The sequence below is a fragment of the Acomys russatus genome, chromosome 13, assembly GCF_903995435.1.
Source record: "Acomys russatus chromosome 13, mAcoRus1.1, whole genome shotgun sequence".
Taxonomy (NCBI): domain Eukaryota; kingdom Metazoa; phylum Chordata; class Mammalia; order Rodentia; family Muridae; genus Acomys; species Acomys russatus.
The window spans coordinates 52939338-52946845 of NC_067149.1; the positions used below are offsets into that span (position 1 = coordinate 52939338).

General features: G+C 42.7%; 1 pseudogene; it reads left to right on the top strand.

Annotated features, from left to right (window-relative positions):
* The first annotated feature begins 5961 nt into the window (after nucleotides 1-5961).
* On the top strand, nucleotides 5962-6925 carry LOC127197492 (40S ribosomal protein S10-like; annotated as a pseudogene).
* Nucleotides 6926-7508: the final 583 nt, after the last annotated feature.

Here is a 7508-nt window from a genome sequence, read left to right on the forward strand (position 1 = left end):
CCTGGCATATAGTCATTCTATAAATGTTTGCTATTATCCTTCCTTCCTGCCTCCCTGCCTCCTCTTTCCTATCTGCCTTCCTGTCTGACCTTTCTCCTTTCCTTCCTTCCTCTCACTAGATAGGAGGGATACTAAGTCATTGAAAACACTATGTCCTCAAGGAGTTGGTGAAAGAACACATGGTAACTCAAAGTACCAGCCAACATATGACCAAGATAGACAACCAGTGCAGAGTAAAACACAAGAGTGCTGTGGGAGTCAAAATAGAAACATTAGCAACGCACGGCCCAAAAGAGATGTCAAATCCATTGAGAGCAATGGGCTTAGCCCTGCCTTTCTCTGGCACCAAGTGGGCATCCTCTGAAAGCCCTTGTTATTCTCAGTGGGTCAAGCCCAAATCCTCTTGGCAGGCACACAGAGCACCACCTGTGTCAGTAATGGAAAGTTTCAGATACAAAGGGTCAGTCAGGTTAGAATGTCAGGAGGAAGTCACAGGGTAGGTGACTAACTTTGTATTTGAGTAGATCAGGAAGGACTGGCATAGTTCTGTCAGGTGAACCTAAATTTTAGACATAACAATAGGATGAAGTAGTTAGGGGGTTTAAAGTCTCTCCACGTAACTGCTATAATGAAGAAGCTGTCCCGACACACAGCCCTGGCTATCTCTTGTTGGTGAGCTGATTGAATGTTTCCTGCCTTGCAGATGAGCAGCTGAAACAGGAGAATTAAGTGCTAGGGAGGAAGGGGGGTGTCCTGGGGTGAGAGCAGGAACCTAGTCCTGGACTGCTTTTTGTGTGGTGGCAAGCTGATCAGAGACTGGGTAACTGCTCTTGGTTCTTTCCAAGAGTCATCTGGATCATCTTGATGAATGCAGCATTTTCTTTTTCTTTTTAAAATTATTTTATTTTATTTACATTTGTGTTTTGCCCCATGTCTGTCTGCCTGTGTGAGGGTTGTCAGATCCTTTGGAACTGGAGTTACAGACAGTTGTGAGCTGCCATGTTGGATGCTCGGATTTGAACCCAGGTCCTTTGGAAGAGCAGCCAGTGCTCTTAACCACTGAGCCACCTCTCCAGACCCTAGTGTAGCATTTTCTGGTAGAATTTACTTTATTATAAAACGCTTCCAAAATGTAGAAAAGTTCATCGGAGTTGTCAGCCTACCTACCTACCCATGTCCACGCTTGTACACCTCACCCCTCTGTTAAACCATAATGTGCTGTGTTTGTGTAAAGGTCCCCTTTTTGCTGTGTGTTTGTTCGTGTCTTTGGTTGGCTGCTAAGGGTCTCACTGTGTAGCCAAGGCTTGCCTAGAACTCATAATCCTCCTGCCTGTACCTCACAGGTGGTAGAATTACAGATGTGCACCACCACTGCACTTGATGTTGGCCCTTTTAAAGCACACCAAGTAGCATAGATCCAGGCTGACCCTCTTCCCTCTTCCTGTATCAGATATTGATAAGCATTTATGTTTTCTGCTTCCATGGGCCACATTTGTAGTTTTTCTAGGCTCTCCTTGGTTTATTTATGAGTCTAGTCAGCCACAGATTCTGTGGACAACTGATGACCTTGGCTTGGCATTTGGGGTTGGCTGGTGGGGATATACGGCTGACTTTCTGACGTACCCAGCTTTCCTTCACTCAGTCTCATCCTTCAGTTTGATCATGTAGTGGAAGTTGGGACGAAAAAGAGAGAACTGACAGACGATTGCTTTTTACCACGTTCTGTTGATTAAAGCATGTTTTAAGAGGTGGACTAGCAGGCTCCGTTATCTGGATAATCACATGACAAAAACAAAACAAACAAACAAACAAAAAAGCCAAGAACATGAGATGAGAGAGGAACCAGTAGTTTTACATCATTGGGTTATAGCCTCTCTCCTCAGAACTGTCTCGATTTTGTCACTTCATATTCATGGGTGTGCTGTAGCAGTGGGGCGCTAGCACATGTCGCTGTGAGAAGAGGGCAGTTGAGAGCTCTGTTGTCTTCACATTACCCAGCTTGCTTTATTAAGTCCCAATGTATAATTAGGTTTAGCAGCTTTATTACTCTTGGTTGCAGCTATTTTGGATGGGGAGGGTACTGGTGAGGAATCCCAGGGCCTCACACATGCTAGGGAGGCAAGCAGTCTATCACTGAGGTTTATCCTCAGCCTGACGTGTTATTTTTGAGTACTCTGAATTTACAGGCCTATGGCCCAACTGACTTCTTCATTTATTCTATCCTTTGGCCAGGAGGACCATGAGGTTGTGTCTACTTTTGTGCCACTTTGCCCTGTGCTATAACAGCTGTGTTATATGTATGTTAGAGTCTCTCCAGGGCCTATAAGGAGGTTACTGGATTGTAGAGTATCGGCATCTTCAAATTTGGTATATATCTTCTAAATTAAACTCAAGGGATGGCACCAAATCACTCTCTTAAGAGGACGTACAATCCCATTTCACAGATCTTTGTGTGAACTAAGTAGGAGTTATGAGTTTTACTATTCTGAGGATACAAAACCGTATTCCCTGATAGTCAGCTTTGCATTTCTCTGGGTTCTGGTGAGCCAAGCAGCACAAAACATGCTTATTGGGCACTTAGAAATCTTTACTTCTGAGGATTGACGAGTGAGTCTTTGGGACTTATTTTTTCTTGGAGGGTGTTGGTCTAATTGCCTTTATTACCACTTTTCTGTATCTGGAAGGTTAAGTTTTGTAATTATCCTTGCAAATCCCTCTTCATAAGTTATGTGTTGTTTTTCCAGTTTATGCTACATTTTGTTTTTCACAGAGGTTTTACATTTTAGTGAGCTATATTTTACCATTTCCTTACAGTCTAAATTCTGTCTTAGTTAAGATATTTTTTATTATACCCAGGATGATAGACATTTTCTCATGTGTTTCCCTAATGACGTTTAACATCTTTTTTTTTTTTTTTTTTTTTTTTTTTTTTTTTTTTTACTGTACAGCTCTTTAAAACATCTGATATTTCCCATTACATATTTTGAGTTATGCATCCCATTATATTTGGGTCCAGGAAGAGGATTTAGACAAGCTATTGTGGCTAAATGTTGTCTAGAACTGATGAACTTCTGTCTTTAGGTTCAGAAAAAGGTAGAAACCCAAAAAGAAAATAAAACCTAAATCTACAAGTAGATCCTTTATGATAAAACTTAAAGAAATATCTCTAAAAAGTTGTATTAAATCAAATAAAGTATGGTGATTTCTGAGTAATAGGTTGAACAGTAATGACATCTTCTCATATAGACACCAGAAAACAATCAATTTTCAGACAGACAACAGCTTACATTTTACCTAGCTAGGCAGCCATTCTGTTTCTCCCCGTCAACTCTGTTTAGGGCTACCTATGACCTTTGGACAACTTATGTTATTTCTTTGAATCTCGGTTGACAAGTCTACAAGGTATGATTACTATCTTTTCCTGTCCTCTGTTTCATAGAACCACAGAAGGGTAAAACATATATGAAAATGCTTTACAAATATGAAGTTACAAAATAATGGATTTAATTCTTCAGAGCAGAGATATTTTAATCTAAGGATCTCCATATCTTTGTGGGGATAGGGCAAAACATGTGTGGGTAGAAGAAAGAATAGAAATATGCATTAAATAAATATTCATTGAATGTCTGTTGGGTACTATGTAAAAAATTACATAATGATGAATAAGGCAGGTAGAAGAAACATGGACATATTTTACCTCCATCTAGAAGAGACATATTAAATTAATAAATGGTTACATATATAATGATAAGTTATGACCTATCACATGAGAAAATAACAGAAGTAATGTAATTGATATGAGGATATGGGGAAATGGCATTTAATCTAAGACCTAAAATATTTCTAGTGACTATCCAATGAATAGAAGATGCTTTCTTATACCAAGGAAGAAAAATGAGACAAGGAGCAAAGAAAAGCAAGAAATAAGCAGCCACAGGATAGACACAACTGAGTAGGGAAAGACCCCTGGCATCTGTCTAGAAAAATAAAAAGGGATATTCAAGCAAAGTACCAAGGGAATCTCAGGAAGGAGCCACTGGGTGACACCCCTTACACTGTTTATGAATCTTGTGCTTGTCCCAGGGCTGCACCAACATGAGTCTTCCTAAACACCCTGCCAAAGGTGTTCAGACCTGAGCCAATGGGATAGGCCACCACCAGACTCCAGATTCTACTGAATGGCACATACATGATATAGATTCAGGTGACACTGAAATCATTGAAACTTCCAGCATTGAAACTAGAAATGCATGGCCTGAAACAAACTTGGTTGATTTGGAGAAAAGGCCCCATTCCCCAGTGGACTGAATCAAAGCCTGTAGTCTTATAAAGCTCTAGGCCAGGCATCTTTAACAAATTGTATTGGGGAAACTAGATATCGACATGTAGAAGAATGGAACCCAAGCATTCTCTCTTATCCTTTATACAAATCAGTCTCAAGTAGATCCAAAGACATGAACTGTTAGAGGTGAAATTCTGAAGTTTCTAGTAGAGAGCAAAAGGTCACCTCAAGATATAGGCTTGTGTAAGGACTTCCTAGACAGGAATCTGGTTGCCCAGGAAATAAAGCCAACAGTCACCAAGGGGAACTTTGCGGCATTAAAAAGCATCTGTACTGCAAAGGAAACTGTTAATTGTCACAAGAGGCAGCCTACAGAATAGGAGCAAAATCTTTGCCAGGTGTACCTCTGACAGAGGAGTAATGTCTTCAATACACAAACAACTCAAAGAACTAAACACTAAGAAAGCAGACAACCCAATGAAACAGCATGGTACAGACCTGTACAGTAAGTTCTCAGAAGAAGAGATACAAATGGATAAGAAATAGTTCTAAAATGTTCATCATCCTCAGCCACTGGGGAAATGTAAATTAAAATAACTTTGAGATCTTATCTCAGTCAGAATTGTTAAGGTTTTTTAAATATATGTTTTATTTATTATAATTTATTCACATCCCGATTGTTATCCCCTTGCTCTTCCCATTCCTATCCTCTCTCCTTCTGCCTATCCCCTCCCCTAGATCTCTGATGGGGGGAGCTCCTACCCCAGCTGTCTAGTGACAGCCTATTAGGTCTCATCAGGATAGCCTGCATCCCCCTCCTCTGTGTATCTCCTAGGTCTTGTTGCCAAGGGGCAGTCACCAGAGTGCACATCAGAGGTTCAACAGCAGTCCCCCCCCCACGTGGAGAATCAGCAATCCAACGGTTACATCTGAACGGGGGGGGGGGGGGGGGGTCTAGGTTCTCTGCATGCATTGTCCTTGGCTGGTGCATGAGTTTGTGCAGGCCTCTGTGTCCAGATTCGCAGGCCTTGATGGTCTCCTGTGGAGTTCCTGCTCCCTCCTGGACCTTCCATTTCCCCGACTCTTTCCTACAACTCTCAGCGCTTGCCCAAAATCTGTCCTGATCCCCCGCTGGCTGGAGTCTTTCAGAGGACGTCTATGTTGGGCTTGTAAGTGAGTATATATCGTGTGTGTCTTTCTGGGTCTGGATTACTTCACTTAGAAGGATCATTTCTAGTTCCATCCATTTGCCTGCAAATTTCAAGATTTCCCTGTTTTCAATAGCTGAATAGTATGCCATTATGTAAATGTACCACAGTTTCTTTATCCGTTCTTCAGTTGAGGGACATCTAGGTTGTTTCCAGATTCTGGCTACTATAAATAAAGCTGCTATGAACATAGTTGAGTAAATATCCTTGTTGAATGGTGGAGCATCTTTTGGATATATGCCCAGGAGTGTATAGCTGGGTCCTGAGGTAGCACTATTCCCAATTTTCTGAGAAAGCACCAAATTGATTTCCAGAGTGGTTGTAGAAGTTTACACACCCACCAACAATGGAGGAGTGTTCCCCTTTCTCCACATCCTCGCTAGCATGTGCTATCACCTGAGTTTTTTTTTTTTTTCTTTATCTTATCCACAGAATGGTTAAGATTAAGAACACAAAAGACGAGCCACCATGATGTAGATGCCTAAGAAGAATCAGATTGCCATCTATGAACTCCTTTTTAAAGAAGAAGTGATGGCTGCCAAGAAAGATGTTCATATACCCAAACACCCTGAACTGGCAGACAAGAATATGTCCAACCTTCACATTATGAAGGCCGAATCTCGAGGCTGGAGGTTTGCCTGGAGACATTTCTATTGGTACCTTACAAATGAGGGACTCCAGTATCTCCAAGATTACCTCCACCTACCTCCGGAGATCTTGCCCGCCACCCGGTGCCGTAGCCATCCTGAGACTGGCAGGCCTTGGCTGAAAGGTCCAGAGGGTGGGCATCCTGCAAGATTCACAAGAGGGGAGGCAGACAGAGACACCTATAGAAGCAGTGCTGTGCCCCCTGGTGCTGACAAGAAAGCCAAGGCTGGGACTGGCTCAGCGACAGAATTTCAGTTTAGAGGTGGCTTTGGTCGTGGACATAGTCAACCACCTCAGTGAACTTGGAGAATGTGTTGTGTCGAATAAACTTTAAAGAAAAAAAGAAGAAAACAAAATAAAAGACAAGTGCTGGTGAGGTTGGGAAAGGAACTGGAAACAGAGTGTTTCCTGAGAGCATACACAGACTGTGTTCCAGAACTGGCCAAGGTTATGCCTCATGCTGGAAGTGCAAAACGGTGCAGCCGCTGTGCAAATCACTGAGGCTTATTTTTAAAGCCAGTGTAAGAGATTGCCGGAAGTGGCATCAAACAGGAACTGCTCAAGAAAAGATGCGCCTTCAGGTTCTTAGTTTAGTTCTTAACTAGTGATTGAGGTGGGAGGGTCCAGCCAATTGTGGGCGGTCTCATGCCTGGGATCATGGTCCTGGGTTCTCTGGCAGTCTGAGCAAGCCATGGGGAGCAAGCCAGTAAGCAGCACCGTTCTGTGGCCTCTGCATCTGCTCCTGCTCCGGGGTCCTGCCCTGTGTGAGTTCCCCCTGCCTTCACTGCTTTTGATAGGAACCGTGATTTGGAAGATATGGAACTGTGAGCAAAGCAAACCCTTTCCTTCCAAAGTTTCATCACAGCCACAGGAACCTTAACAAGTTGGTCCTAGGATAGAAGGGTATTGCTGTGGCAGACCTGAACATGTTGTTTTGGGGATGATTGTGGAAGGATTTGGGGATCCTTGGAAGATCAGAATGTTGAGGGCCATGCAGAAGATGGAGGCCCGCCCTGTGAAATTTAAAGACAATTGGGGCTGTTTGTTATTTTGAATTAAGAGTCTGTGGTTCCGGTTAGCTGGAGCTGAAGCATCAGCTGTGACTGACGAGATACTAGAATTACTAAAGTGAAACCTTTGCTTTGCTGGGACACTTGATTGGCTGGATGGAGCTGAGAAATTAGTTGTGATTAAGAAGAGACCAGCAGCTGGACGTGGTGGTGTACACCTTTAATTCCAGCACTTGGGAGGCAGAAGTAGGTGGATCTTAGTGAGTTTGAGGCCAGCCTGGTCTACAAACTGAATCCAGGATAGCCAGAGTTACTACACAGAAAAACTCTATCTTGAAAAACCAGAGGAGGAAGAGGAGG